Source organism: Mauremys reevesii, linkage group 3 (assembly GCF_016161935.1).
Source record: "Mauremys reevesii isolate NIE-2019 linkage group 3, ASM1616193v1, whole genome shotgun sequence".
Lineage (NCBI taxonomy): Eukaryota > Metazoa > Chordata > Testudines > Geoemydidae > Mauremys > Mauremys reevesii.
The window spans coordinates 114145191-114160813 of record NC_052625.1 but is presented as its reverse complement, the minus strand read 5'-3'; the positions used below and the strand labels follow the sequence as shown (position 1 = coordinate 114160813).

Genomic DNA, 15623 nt, shown 5'->3' with positions numbered 1-15623 from the left:
ATTATTAATATATGTACAGCTAAAGGCCTCGCCCAACAAGAAGCGTCATCCTGCGGTTGTAGAGATGCCAGAACTGGGAAGTAAAGCCAGAACAATATAGCATTAAGAACAGGAGGCTATATTCGCAGTTGTTCTAGCTCCACTGAAGGCAATAAGCTATATTTATTTATTCCCCTGCTCCAGGACTGTGCTGGTTTATAAGATCCTTATCTGGTAACATTTCCTGAACTACTGTGAATCACTTCATGATAATTCATGTATTTTATAAGACAAAAAAAATTGGGACTTTGAATTTCCAAACCAACTCATTTTATTTTATTGAGAGAAGCTATGAACAATTCCTGCAGTAATAGATTCAGTGTCACGTTCCACTGCCCCCTGGAGAGCATCTCCAAAAAAATCACTGCAGTCCATTTCAAACCTGCCAAATGCAGTGTAGGGTGAACAATATGGAAATACATCAAAGCCATTCAGAATGTTTAGAACTGGGCAATACTGACTGGATGGTGACAATGTAAAGATTTATAACAACAATATATGGAATTATTTATAGTTCCTCAATCAAATAACTTATCCTGGCATACATATGTCTGAAATGGGTACCCATTTCACCCTCTCTCCCCTCCCCCCGCATTTAATATAGTTTTAACAAAGCTGTAAAGTGAAAGTTAGCAACAAGGGACTGAAAAGGTGTGAGGGGGGAAAATCTATGATGTTTCTGCATGGAGTAGTACATTGCCTAGGAGTAATTTATTTTAAGAAACAATCAAAGCAACATGTATTTTTCCAATAAAATGAATCCACTGATAAACATGGAAGGTTCATTTTCATTCCAGATGGCACATATTTCAGCTAATTTGTTTCAGTTAATTAGGCAACAATACTAAATTCAAGTTTCACAGGGGTTTCACACAGCAGCAGTGCAGAACCAAAACAGCAACTCTAAGCAGGTGGAGACATCTGGTGGGAAGTGCATACAAAAGAAATCTAACCCCACCCCTCTACCATCCTTCAACCTTACCCCCCAAAAAGAAAACACAACACGTTTAAGAAAATGAAGTAAAGTGTGGTTCTACCTTTGAAAAGTGACTATGTAAAAATTGTTAGTCAATATATCATCACCATGTGCTTATTCAGAACACTGATGACCTGAACAGGATCTCAACTGCTTCCAAGAACACCTTGTTACATTCTATCAGCGCTTTGAGGTGAAGTTCAGGATGAGATTTCTTTGTCCCTCTGCATCTCTACCAGAGATGACATTACTCTGGAGCTACTAGATATTTTTTTTCTGGAAGTGCATACTTGCCATTTTTAGAAGGGATCAGATTGCCCAAATAGTAAGTATTTACAAAATTTTGCCAGGGAGGCATTTCCCATGAGCGTCCATAGAAGGCCTGCAACCAAAGCACTCATCTCATGTTACACAATTTGAAAATTGTGGTCTCATATGAATCCATGATATCTCAGAATGGGAACAGCTGGAATTCTTTTCATTCATCCTCAGTGACAGACCTAGGCCTGATTCAGTAATGTGCACAAGTTCTACACAGTTTAGTTCAGGACGATCAGGACTCTCAGGTATATGAACTAATTATTCATCTAAATTTCTCTTCTTCTCCCCCTCCGCCCCCGATTTTCTGGCATAAACTAGGCATAAGCCTCTTTACCTGAATCAAACCTCAGCAATGTAGCATAGCTTAATGAAGGCAGTTCATTTCCTGTGGAACTAGCATATTAAATGGAAAACTAATGAATTCTAAGGTCAGTTTTACAGCTAACAACATAAACATTGTTGAGGATGATACACCACCAACTCTGAGTTCTGAAACTCTACAATATGAAGCTATGTTTAGAAGTACATACTTTGATTAACAGCATGATTATTACAAGTGAAACTATGCATTAATGAAACTAATATACCACTGCATATTAAATTTTTATGTTGGATGTAAAGCGTATTCTTACATTAGCATATGCATTTTGTTTTTAAGCTCTTGAGGACAAAGACTTATTTAGAAAGTCTCTTCCCGTTCTAATAAATTATGCATGAATTTTAATCAGTTAGCAAATGAACAAGTAATTGTTCTGCAGCAGTATTAATATTCTTCATAACACAATGCACTATCAGATCCAGAGGTATGGTGCAACCAAAAATCCCTAAAGTACACTAAGAGTCAACTGAACCATTCAATCCCAATATACCAGATAAACTTTTTTTTTATGTTACCCAATTAACTTACTATTAATGATTCTCGTTCATTAGTCTATGACCAGATCTATCAAATATTCTCCAATTACAATTTCAAATTGTAACATTTGCTTTTACAGATCTAGTAACCTGAAAATGTTATGACTTGAAAAATAACACTAACAATTAGTGGGTGTGCTGAGGCCATGATGATGATGTGATATCACTTCTATTGCACCATTATCAGATGTATGCAACATTATCAGATGTACTCAATCAATGGGCTCTCAGTTTGGAGTCACTGCATATATCAGTACACAGTACAGTGATCCTGCAGGATAAGGGAGCATGTGGTTTTCTAGTCTTGTGGTCCAGTTCCTATAAAATAAAGAGCAATACTCTTTCCAAGTGAGCTGGGAAGATAGTTTGTCCAAATGTAAAGATGTGGTATGGAAAGAAATGAAGATAAGCAAGAGGGGATCCCCAAAGTTACCCTCTCAAAAAAAGTTCACTCTCTGTTGAAGCATACAAGAATTTAGTCACAAGTAAATACTACTACAAAACTTAAAGAGGAAAAAAGTTTGATCCTTCATTTTGTGATTGATACAATCTCAGAATTAATAATTACTTGTCACATCTGTGAGATAATGAAAAAAATTCAAATGACATAAGCACACATTTAAGTACACTTGAAGCTGAAACCACTTTGAAAAGTAATGCACACAGGAAAAAATAAACCCAACTATAAATACAAAATGATGGGGTCTAAATTAGCTGTTACCACTAAAGAAAAATATATTGGAGCCATAGTGGATAGTTCCCTTAAAACATCTGCTCAATGTGCAGTGGCAGTCAAAAAAAAAAATCTAACAATGTTTGGAACCATTAAACAAGCACTAATAAAACAGAAAATAATATAATGCCACTATACAAATCCATAGCACACCCACACCTTGAATAGTATATCCCAGGGGTCGGCAACCTCTGGCACACGGCTCGCCAGGGTAAGCACTTTGGCAGGCCGGGTCAGTTTGTTTACCTGCCGCGTTGGCAGGTTCGGTTGATCGCGGCTCCCACTGGCTGTGGTTTGCCGTCCCAGGCCAATGGGGGTGGCGGGAAGCTGCGGCCAGCGCATCCCTTGGCCCGCAGTGCTTCCAGAGGCAAGCTGCGTGTCAGAGGTTGCCGACCCCTGGTATATGCAGTCCTGGGTGCCACATCTCAAAAAAGATATTAGAACTTGAAAGGGTACAGAGAAGTGCAATGAAAATGATTAGGGGTATAGAACAGCTTCCATACTAGGATACGTTAAAAAGTCTGAATCTGTTCACCTTAGAAAAGAGATGACTAAGGGGTGGCTATAACAGAGGTCTATAAAATCATGAATGCTATGGAGAATGTGAATAAGGAAGCATTATTTACCCCTTCACATAACACAAAAACGAGGGGGTCATATGATGAAATTAATAGGCAGCAGGTTTAAAACAAACAAAAGCAGGTATTTCTTCACACACCACAGTCAACCTGTGGAACTCATTGCCTTGGGATGTGGTGAAGGCCAATAGCATAAATGGATTAAAAAAAGAATTAAATACGTTCATGGAAGATAGATCCGCCAAGATAGTCAGGGACATAAGCCCATGCTCTGGGTGTCCCTGAACCTCCAACTGCCACAAGTTGGGCCTGGACGATGGGACGAAATTGCCCTGTTCTGTTCATTCTCTCTGAAGCAACTGACATTGGACACTGTCAGAGACAGCATACTGGGCTAAATGGAACATTAGTCTGACCCAGTATGGCTATTCTTATGACCAGAGAGATATGAACTTTTCACAGCAAACAATTTTTTCATTGAATTTAGCTTTAGTCTTGTGTTCAAACTTATACAATTTTTTATGCAGAAATATTTCAACCTAGGGATTGTTCATGGGCTATTTCAATATGATCACTGAGTAGACATTTGTAACAAATTCCAAACTTTTCACATAGGTCACACTTGGTAATTTCATTCCCTTCTGTGATGAGTGTAAATCTTGCAATCAGGTGTGAATACTTTCATTTAGGAACTAAGGATAAGCTTTCCACAAATATTGTGCACTGTTGCTTAAACTTAGCCATTGTGGTGAACAATCCTGCCAGTGAACTTGGCTGCTAGACTGTCCGCAGAAAGAAAACATAAAAGGAGCACAAACTTCTAAAATGTGAATGTTCATGCATAATGTTTTGCAGTATTTGGCCAGTTCAAAATGCCTAAAGCTAAGTTAATCACAAATTAAGACTGACATTTCATCAGTATGACATCTCCATTTTGCCTATTAGTAATTCAGTATGTTCAAATCAGGATTTGAATCACATTATGCATTAAATGCACTGAGATATTTAGGCACCACTGAATAGAATAGGCACAAAGCATCAACTTTAACTGATTTTTCTTGCTGTTAAATGGTTGTCTCACATCCTTAATGTTACACATTGTGTGTTAATAATTAATTACATATAATGGGCAAACAAGCAACCAGGAAAATTACTAATGATTTTAGTATCATAAGTGGTATTATAAAAGTAAAACATTATGCACTAGCATGTAAAATATACCTATTACAACATTACTATTACATTATTCAATATAATTCACCCAGTCCACTTTTATGTACTAACCTATACTACACACACAGTCCACATGTACGTACAGTAGCACACCTCCACCCACACCACTACGTCTCTCTTCCAGTACAGAACATGTGCCCAAACTTTGGATGAGGGAGGAGAGTTAAGGTAACATTTATTTTAGTGGCAGCAATTAGCCAAATTTAAGTGTTGCCAACTTTTTTTTTATTATTTTCTCACAATTCTTTCAGTATTCAATATTTTACTGAAAGCCCCAGCTTTCAGTCAGGTGATTACTTGAAAAGCTCAGCATTACTTTAAAACAAGTGTCTAGCCCTCAGTTCCAGAAAAAAAGAATAATTGAAAATATGACTTGTGTGCATTTGAAATGTACAAAAACTAAAAAGGTAAATAAAAAGGAATTCATAACTGGCATTTATGAATAATTCAAAATCCATATTCAAGTCAATCACAGAAAGGAGTACACAAAAGCAGCATGAAGCAGTAGTATGACACCCAGTTACAATGATCTTTTACAGTCTTCTTCAACCAAAAAGCATCCCAGTGGACGCATAATTGCCTTTGTGCCTGGCTGCTCGAAATCAGCAGTTGGGCCACTGCATCCTATCACCTTGCCGGTAAAAAGTTTCCACCTTTGCTTCTCAAATATTATGTAATACACAATATGCAGCAATGAAAATGGGGAATATATGCCACACTGAGATCCAGCCTAGTCAAGGGACACTGCCAGCACCCTTGCAGTCTACCAAATTCACTTTGAAAAGTCATCCGACCTGCACTTGCAGTTAAATCTTTCCTTGCTGCTGTGCAAGTGTCCAGCTTCACAAACCAGGGAAGCAAAGGGTAGGCCAGGTCTCCTAGGAGATGCTTAATGAACTTGCACACCTGGCTGACAACTTTCCCCACTGTGTATTTTCAGCCACAAACTGATTGCCATCCAAGAGACAGCAGTATGGGCAAGCATCCAAAGCACGATCACCACCCAATTTTCCACCATCAAAGCAGCTTTCATTCTGGTATCTCTGTGCTGGATGGCAGAGATAAGCTCAGTTCACAGATCTGGGATGGGGCCTGCAGCATCTGAAAGTTCTCAGCTGATCATCCCAGATCTGCACTGTAGTATGATCCCACCAGTCACTGCTTGTTTCTCAGGCCCAGAAATGCCACTCCACCATGTGCAACTGGTCAACGAATGCCTGCAACACCCAACAATTTTTCATGCATTGTTTGCCATCAGCCATTCCTCCTCTTTATCGAGTCCTGTCTCATCTTCATTGCAGCACCACCAACCGTTGTTGCAGTGATAGTCACTGCAATTCCACCAATACAGAAGAATTGCATGCCCTATCTCCAAAACAGACGTGGTAACTCTGCTGACCTGTGCAGGATCCATGTTTTTGTCAGTACAAGGAACTGTAGGAATTTTTTTAAAAGCACAAAAGTTACGGGATAGAAAAAACATTATGGGATGGAGGAAAGGAAATTATGGGAACTTGGCCCCAAACTCCCATAGGTCCCTGAGCACAGTACTGGTATCCCACAATGCACTGCAAAACATTCCAACAAGCTATTGTGACAGATAGTGGTTCTGGGCCACTGAGGTGCCTACCTATGGTGAACTACATTATCTGCTGATATAGTTTCTCACAATGAGGACATGCAGAACCAGGAAGAACAGCCAAGTCCATGCGTGGCTCTAGCAATTTAGCAATTTCAGAAGCTATAATGCAGCAAAAATTCTGGCAGAAAAACTTTTTAGGGTACATAGGCCCTAGTCTTCTTTTCCTGGTTATGGTCTCTCCTCTGACTCCTGAAACAAGGTCCCCTTTGCTTATTCAGGTTAGATGATCAAAATGTTCCCCCTTAGCTCAATGAGCATGTCCTTTTTCAACAGCAGCTTCTAACTACTTGTGTCTTTTTTTTTCTCTTTCTTTCTTTCCTTCTGTGGATTTTCCATTGCTCCAGCCTCACCCTTGCAGACAATCCAGGAAAAAACAGTTTCTCCTAAGCTGCAGACATCTCATTGTTCTAGGGTGCTTCCAAGTTAAGAACTCAATGTCTAGGGCTGGCTCCAGGTTTTTTGCCGTCCCAAGCAGTGAGGGGTGGGGGGGAATAAATAAATAAAAATAAAATAAAATAAAGCCGTGATCGGTGGCACTTCGGCGGCAGCTCTACTGCACCGCCTCATTCTTCGGCAGCAGGTCCTTCCCTCTGAGAGGGACTGAGGGACCCGCTGCCAAATTGCCGAAGACCCGGACGTGCCACCCTTTTCCACTGGCAGCCCCAAGCGCCTGCTTCCTGCGCTGGTGCCTGGAGCCAGCCCGGTCAATGACTCTTGTTGCACTGCTCTAGCCCAGGTCTGTCTATAAATGGCTGATTCTACATACCTGAGGCATTCAGTGATACAGCAATTTCATAAAACCAACCAGAATTCAAAAGTTATACATAAATAAGTTTTCCAAATTGTAACAACCCTCATGTTTATATTTTTCAGATGAATACAGAGATAGTTCAAACACATCTCAGCACTTTCAGTTATGCTGAGAAAGACCTAACAGCATGAGATCTATCACTCTACTGCAAAGTTCTAGCTGCCCTTCCAGCACTGTCAGTCCCATGCTGAGCTGCTTCATATGTAGGATTGGGAGGCTTGTATTTTTTATCAGTAAACATCAATAAACATTTATTTCACAACACAGACACAAACAAAAAATGTCCATTGATACTAACGGAAATTTACATGTAGGAAAAGTAAGAAAAATGCTGCTTGAGAAGTTTTTAGAGTTAGATGTATGGATACTTAATTTATATATTTGGATCTGTGATGTTGACAAATTGTGTTTTAACTATTTATAAAGCTTCAACTTTTTAAAATATTAATGTCTACTGCCATTAATTGTTTGACTCCCTCCCCCTCCATTGTTCTATAATTATCCCCAAATTGTGAACATTTAAATTTATAAAAATAAAAAATGTGTAGAGATTGATATCCACTGATATTATAAAAAAGATAAAAATTGAATTCTGCCACGCCTATTCATGCAATATGGGATATACATTCATTGTGACTTCAAAAAGTAAAATGTACCCTTAACTGCCTTGTATCCTGTTGCCAATTGATTGCCCTGACATGGATACACAGTACCTACAAAAGGTTACTATTTAATTAAAGGAGTTAGTTGACTGGAACAAAAGAACACTAAGCAATTGCTTAGTGACCAGGTGGCATCGAGTGATTTATCCAACTCATATAAAAGGCAGAGCTATATATACGGCATTAATTCTCATTTGTCATTATTACCAAAAATGGGAAAACTGAAATAATGTGTCTTAAACACAAGCATTTTAATGTAAACACCCAACATAACTTGGTAAAATTCAGTAATGTTGTATAAAGATCCTGCTAGTATGAACATACACAACAGAAATGGCAAACTGAACAGCAGCCCATGACACTTTGCATAATTATGACCCCATTGTATTTAGCCACAGCAACGTCAGCTTTAAATTTAGGGTCTCTGCTAATGTTGATACTGAATGTGTCACAGTTTAGCTCAAACTCTCAAGTACCTGCATAATATATCAAGTTTATGCCTGAAGTACAAAAAAGATTGTGCAGCTATAAAAGTGTTTAATCTTTGTGACACAGTAGTTACTGACCGCCCAAAGTGCTGAAATAAGAATTATTATTTCAGTGTGGAAACTGCTAACTTCTGCATAGTGATTTCATATCCTATGCATCATCATGGCATTTTATTCACCTTGATTTGAAACACCATTGCAATCATTTTATTATCTGCCCTTAAATAAAAGGAACAGTGTGTTGCTTCAGCACTCTCAGCAGAAATTGAAAACAACAACATTAGGCTCATGCTCAGCGTACATATGAAAATAAACAAGATTTTCTTAAAAACTGAAGCATGTTCTCCCCCACATCTTGTAAGCACAGACACACTCCTGATATTTTAGGATACCAGTACATGCCACCATAGGAATCAATTAGAAGTGGATGGCTTGTTTTGTCAAAAAGATTATATATTGTATTATAAAGACATTTATACAGGACATTACTTCAGAGAGCAATGAAAATACACAACAGTTGGTCTGCATGAAAGAAAATGTGGTGACCATAATGTGCTGCACTACATATAAAGATGAAGATTTTGTTCAGTGTAAATGAGCCAGTTGTAAAGCTAACTCAGAATTTTCATCACAATTACTTCATTCTCCACATGCATCAGTGAGTCGCACGAGATCTCAACTTTTAGGTTATTGCTAGAAAGGAACATTCATTGTAGGTTAAGAACAAAATCGAATCTCTTCTTCAAAAACTGGCACCTCCCAAAAATGATTTAGAATCCGCTAATGCATGGCTTGTGCAATGGAGTGAGTGAGAATAGTACATTTTATACACCATTGCACAAGTACTCATGCTGTCAAATTGCCAGTTGCCTGTAATGGAAAGGAGGAATAAAGCTGGAGGGGCAGGTGCAGAAATAGTGTCCTGTTTGAAACATTAAACCATGCAGATGGTGACAAAGCATCAGGCATTAAGATTCCACAGCTGGGTTATAGTTTTATTCATGATCAGTGACAAGAACTTAGCCCTCAGCATTTGAAGAGGCATGGCACACCTCTGAATTTGAACCTTGCTTAGATAAAACTTCCACTGCAGTGACAGAGTTCTGCCTATGAAAGAGCAGCAAGGTTTGCCTCATGGTTTACAGTTATATACTATACACTGGTTTTGTGCACTGGAACTACGCAGATGAATTACTTGTTTCAATTTTAAGTCTTGAGTTCAACCCAACGCCAACATCCTCAATTTGCATTTATTTATTATTTGTATTATCGAAGCACCTAGGAGCCCAGCCATGGACCAGGATGCCATTGTGCTCGGTGCTGTACAAACACTGACCAAAAAGCCAGTCTCCAGCCCCAAAAGAGCTTACAATCTAAGCAGAAGACAAAGAGACAACAGCTGGACAGACATATGGGGAAGTAGAGGAAACAATAAGACAATGCTGGTCAGCATGATAGGCTGTGGTCTCAGCACATTAGCAGAGTAAATGTCACGCCTTGTGTATGGATTATGGCAAAGGACAATTTTAAGGGGTGATTTGAAGGAGAAAATGAAGTGGCATTGCAGATGTTTACTGGAAGCTCCTCCAAAGTGTGTGGGACAGCATGGGAGGAAAGAACGAAGGTGCTTGTTTGAAAATTTAATTCGCGTGCAGTGGAGGCTGGCATCATGGTCTGACTGGAGACAGGAATCAACCTTTGCACACTGAATGAGAGACGGTACAGAAGGTGGGATTGGAAGGGCCCTGACAGTGAAGTAGCTTATGTCTGATGTTCCAGGAGAGGGAGCCAGCGGAGAACTGCAAAGAGTGGGGTGACATGATAAAAGAGACAAGCCAAGAGAATGATCTTTGCTGCAGCATTCTGAAAGGATACAAGCAAAGCAAGATTGCACTTGTCATGGCCAGAAAAAAGGATGTCACGGTATTCAAGATGCGAGCCTGGATGAGAGTTTTAGCTAAGTGGATGAATAAGAAACTTGGTATCTTGGAGATATTATGTAGAAAGAATCAGCAAGATTTAGACATAAGTCAAAAATGATGCCCAGGCTTTGGGTCTGAGTGACAGGCAGGATGGCGGTATTATCAATAGCGATCAGGAAAGAAGGTTGCGGGAAAAGCTTGTGGGGAAGCCATGTTTAGGCATGCTGAGCTTGAGCTGATAGCAAAAAGTCCACAAGGAAGTGTCAGAGAGACAGGTGAAGATTTTAGTTTGAAAAGGAGTCAGGTCTGAAGTACAGAGATAGACCAGAGAGGTCAGCATAGAAGTGGTAGTTGAATTTGTGTTTGCGAATAAGAGACGGTAGAGGGAGAAGAGAAGGGGACCAAGGACAGAGCCCTGTGGAATGCCCACAGAAAACTGGAAGGGGCGGGGAGGGTGAGGAGGACACACACTGAAGGGGTGATTAGAGAGGTAGGAGGAGAAACCAGGAGAGGAGAGTGTCCTGGAAGCCAATGGAGGACAAGATTTCAAGAAGACAAACATGGTCAATTATGTTAAAGGCAGCTGACAGGTCAAAGAGGATGAGGACGGAGTACTGATTCTGATATGTGGCAAAGAACAGATCATTAGAGATTTTGGCGAGAGTGGTTTCAGTGGAGTGCCTGGAGCAGAAGTTGAATTGGAATGGGTTTAGGATAGAACTGGAGTAATGAATGTAAACAGCACATTCAATGAGCTTAGAATATAAAGGGAAAAGGGGGATGGGGTGGTAGCAGGAGAGGCAAGTGGCGTAAAGGGTGGTTTTTGTTTTGTTTTTTGTATTGTTTAAGATGGGTGAGACTACAGCATGTTTGCATTGTGAGGGGAAGTCAGGGGAGAGAGAGGTTACGGAGTAGAGTAAGGGAAGGGATGAGAGTGGGCATGAGGGAGTTTAGGAGATGGGGTGAGGTCACTAGGGCCAGTGGATGAGACACTTCTGCATCTGTGATGGAGGAGGGGAGAGAGAGAGAGTTTGTGGTAGGAGGGCACAAGCTGAGACCATATTTTGTCAATTTTTCTTTTGAAAAAAATTGTCGAGATCTGTGTGGACAGAGAAGTGGAAGTAGGAGAAAGGGAGAGTTTGAGAAGTGAGTCAAAGGTTAGGAAGAGGTGTCTGGGATTGCAGGCATGGGATTCAATTAAATTGGAGAAGTAGAGCTGTTTAGTAGGGAAATGGCAGAAATGGAGGAGGAGAGGTTGAATTTGTGAGCCAGTGCTGGGCGTTGGCAGGACAGGAATTGCGTAGGACAGAGGAATAAAAAGGAGTCAAGTCAACCGTGGAGGAGAAAGAAAAATGGAGAGAGTCAACAACCATATCAGTGGAAGAAAGGACAAGGAGGAGAGGCTGAGAGCAGATGAGAAGACATCAGCAGTGATGGATTGGAAGTCATGGAACAGCTGAGTGAACAGCTGAGTGAACATGGTGCATGGGGGAGAGGCTGATGCCACAAAGTTACTTTTACTTCCAGTTTGTTATCTGCAAATAGAATAGAAATTCTTTATTCTTTCTTACATATGTAGGAAAAATATTTTCATCAGACGAAGGGTGCTTTCAATTAGCCAAGGGTAAGGAACTCTTAACAGATTCCAAACCTCTACACCTAACATTAACACACTGCCATATAATGAATACCTGGGGGTGACAAGTGCTTAAGTATCTTTAAGGTACACTAACTAGAAACACTTCCTTAGATATTGGTAAACAGATGGGCAGCAGTTAAGAAAGGAAGCACAGTGTTTTAATAAAGGGGTTCTGTGTGATGTAGTAAAACAAGCAGAGTGAGATCTGCATGGTTTATATGGTCCCCCAGACATTAATTTGGAATAGTTCTGTTGCTAACTCCAGAATAATAATTATTTTTCTATACTTTTATGGTGCACACTACAGATCACTTGTAGAATCAAACTGTTAAAAATGGGTATCATTTCATGTGTGTTGACAAAATTTCCCAGTCATATGAAACAACAAACTACGGTACCTAAAAACAGGTACCTGAATGTTTATGGAAACTTATGAAGCCAGCTCTCTACCTGTGACATAATAGCATGCTGCCATTCTCAGGAATCCAGCTCCATAGATGGTGCCAGGGAATGAAATAACCATGGAGGTGATGGCATCAGTATGGAATTAAGAGTGGACTGAGCTGAATTCTTAAGCAGCTGATGAAGAGGCATAATCTCAGATAGGTCCCTTCTGTAGTCACACAACAAAATGATACAACTGGGCTACAAAGGTGCAGGTGTGAGTGGTATGAAGTAAGATGCATGGTAAATGGCTCTTGCAAGCCCACTGAAGTTTAAAAGTCTCAATTTATGCCCTATTTCCAATCTGAATGTATCTAACCTCAATTTACAGCCATTGGATCATACTAATGCAATCCTGGGATGCATCAACAGGGGGATCTCAAATAGGAATAGAGAGGTTATTTTACCTCTACATTTGTCACTAGTGTGACCTGTGCTGGAAATCTGTATTTACTTTTGGTGTCCACAGTTCAAGAAGGAGGTTGACAAATTGGAGAGGGTTCAGAGAAGAACCACGACAATGATTAAAGAATTAGAAAACAAGCTTTACAGCGACAGACACAAGAAGCTCCATATATTTAGCTTGACAAAGAGAAGGTTAAGGGGTGACTTGATAATAGTCTGTATGTACCTACATGGGGAACAAATATATAATAATGAGCTCTTCAATCTAGCAGAGAGAGGTATAATGCAATCCAATGTTTGGAAGTTGAAGCTAGACAAATTCAGACTAGAAATAAGGCATGAATGTTTAAGAGTGAGAGTAATTAACCATTGGAACAATTTACCAAGAGTGGTGATGGATTCTCCATCACTGACAATTTTAAAATCAAAATTGGATGCTTTTCTAAAAGATCTGCTCTAGGAATTACTTTTGGGAAGTTCTATGTCCTGTGTTATACAGGTCAGACTAGATGATCATAATGGTCCGTTCTAGCCTTGGGATAAATGCATCTATGAATAAATTAGCCTTATTATTCCAATGAACAATAAAGTGCGTATATTTGTTTTCAAATGGTGATCACCAAGACAAATACATTGTCATGCTAAATTTACTATTATTTAGAAAGATTAAACAGGATCAAGCACGAACACCACAAATATCTTAAATGCAAATCACCACACAATTTTTTCCTGAGAAATTATCTGCAGTGTCTTTTGTACATCTCACTATGAATATCTAAGTCCGTAGATGCTTGACTTTCCATCCCATCCACCTACTGAGTCATGAAGACGAAGAAGTGAGGTAACTTGTACTCTAGTTGAATCAGGAATTATTTTGGGGAAGTTCTATGGCCGACACTACACAGGTCAGACTATCCGATCGTAATGGTTGCTTTTGGCCTTGGAATCTATGAATTTATGAACTTGCTCGAGTATCAGGGAGGGAAAAAGTTAACCTTAAAACAGATTGCATGAGCATCTCCCATGGAGTGATTAATAGAAGAAAATAATAAATATTTCAGAAATGAATGAACTATTACAAAAAAAAGCAGCTGCCCACCCACTCAATGCCAGATGGGCTTTGCTGGGTTCCAAAGCTTAGAGGAACTTTTTAGGGAATGACAGAAGCAAACTAGGTTTTAAAATCCCACTACTTCATCTGGACTTTAATGCTAGACAATTTAATTTTCTTACAGTTTAAAAGAAACAATAAATGTTATACAGGAATAACAGTTTATCCCCCTCATGTCCAGGGAAATGAGTTTTGTATATGGTATAGAGTATACATATTAATAGATTAAAAAGATTTTTCCCCATTCAAGGTTTCCGAGTGAACAGTGAAATTTACTGTCAAGTGCCAGAAACCAGAACCACAGCAGCCAGAGCTGGTGCACCAGCAGGCTAGTGGGGAGAGCTGTACATCAGCAGGGGGATAGCCCAGTCCTCAGGGGCAGGCTCTCCAACACCCTCCTTGCCACAACTGTATACGCTTGGTGGGGGGGACCTCTCCTGGGGCATCAGTAACTATTGGAGCAGGAATCAAAATGGCCAACAAACACTTCTTCATGTTTTGGACCTCATGACATCTCTAGAACCAGATATTTTTCTGTTTGATTCCTAGACACCTGTGCTAATCACCTTCAAATGGATCAGACAGCAGAAAGACCAAGTCGATGTTCACCACAACATGAGGCAGGAAACCCCCTTCTGCCATTACCTCTCTGCAAACCCCACACAGTACCATTGCCCGCTGTCTGGTCTGTTATCGAGTCAGTTCGGCTTGGCTAGGGGACAGAAAGAGCCTTCACAGCTCTGGGAGTTCCCAACAACAGGAGAGGAGCTTTGGTGTGGGACACTGATAAATAGCTGAGAAATGTATGTTTGCAGTATGACTTGTGTTGCAATCTAGACTGAGGACACAGGGAGGGTGGTTGTGTAGTAAGGCAGGACAGAGCTGAGTTGGTGGGTGAGTGAGTGGTGGGGATGAAAAGAATAAGACCATTTTGCCATGAATGAGGATTTTAGTGAGTTTTGGAGGATTGAAGTTGGTACATATTAGGAAATATTTTAACAGGACGTGTATAAAAACTAAGTAACTACTTTGCCTTATTTTTGTAACCCTTGTTTGCCCATCTTATTTCCTCACCTGTTGTTTTAGGTCTTATATATTTCATAAGCTCCACTGTTTCAATATATGTTCTTTGGGACCAGGCTGACTTATATCTGTAATGTAAATTAAACAACAACTAAGTGCTGTGGGCACAGAATCTAATACCAGTGATTATGAGGTTTTGATGAAGCATCTGCAAACCCCAGCAGGGATGCATGGAGTTTTGGTGGAATTTATACTCAGGTGCACTGTTCATGTGTGTTATTAGATGCTAGGTGCTCACATAGCAGCTGTGGCCAAAAACACTTTTTATTTTTTTTTTCCATTTGCGCCTGCTGAGAAGAGTGACTTTTTTTCTCTCTGGTTCAGTTCTTGGCAAAATTCTCCATATTTTCATCACCTCTCTTGACAGAAAGCATTCTACATTAGGCTCCACTTTTCTCTGAGGCTGAAGTAAATGAGTAGACTGTGGCATTCTACACTAAGGCCTGGTCCACACTAGGACTTTAATTTGAATTTAGCAGCGTTAACTCGAATTAACCGTGCACCCGTCCACACCACGAAGCTATTTAATTCGACATAGAGGGCTCTTTAGTTCGACTTCTGTACTCCTCCCCGACGAGGGGAGTAGCGCTAAATTCGACATGGCCAAGTTGAATTAGGCTA

General features: G+C 40.0%; 1 protein-coding gene across 8 annotated transcripts in view; it reads right to left on the bottom strand.

Annotated features, from left to right (window-relative positions):
- Positions 1-15623, bottom strand: part of PTPRK (protein tyrosine phosphatase receptor type K) — a 581996-nt gene that overhangs the window by 224818 nt on the left and 341555 nt on the right. The window lies entirely within an intron of this gene.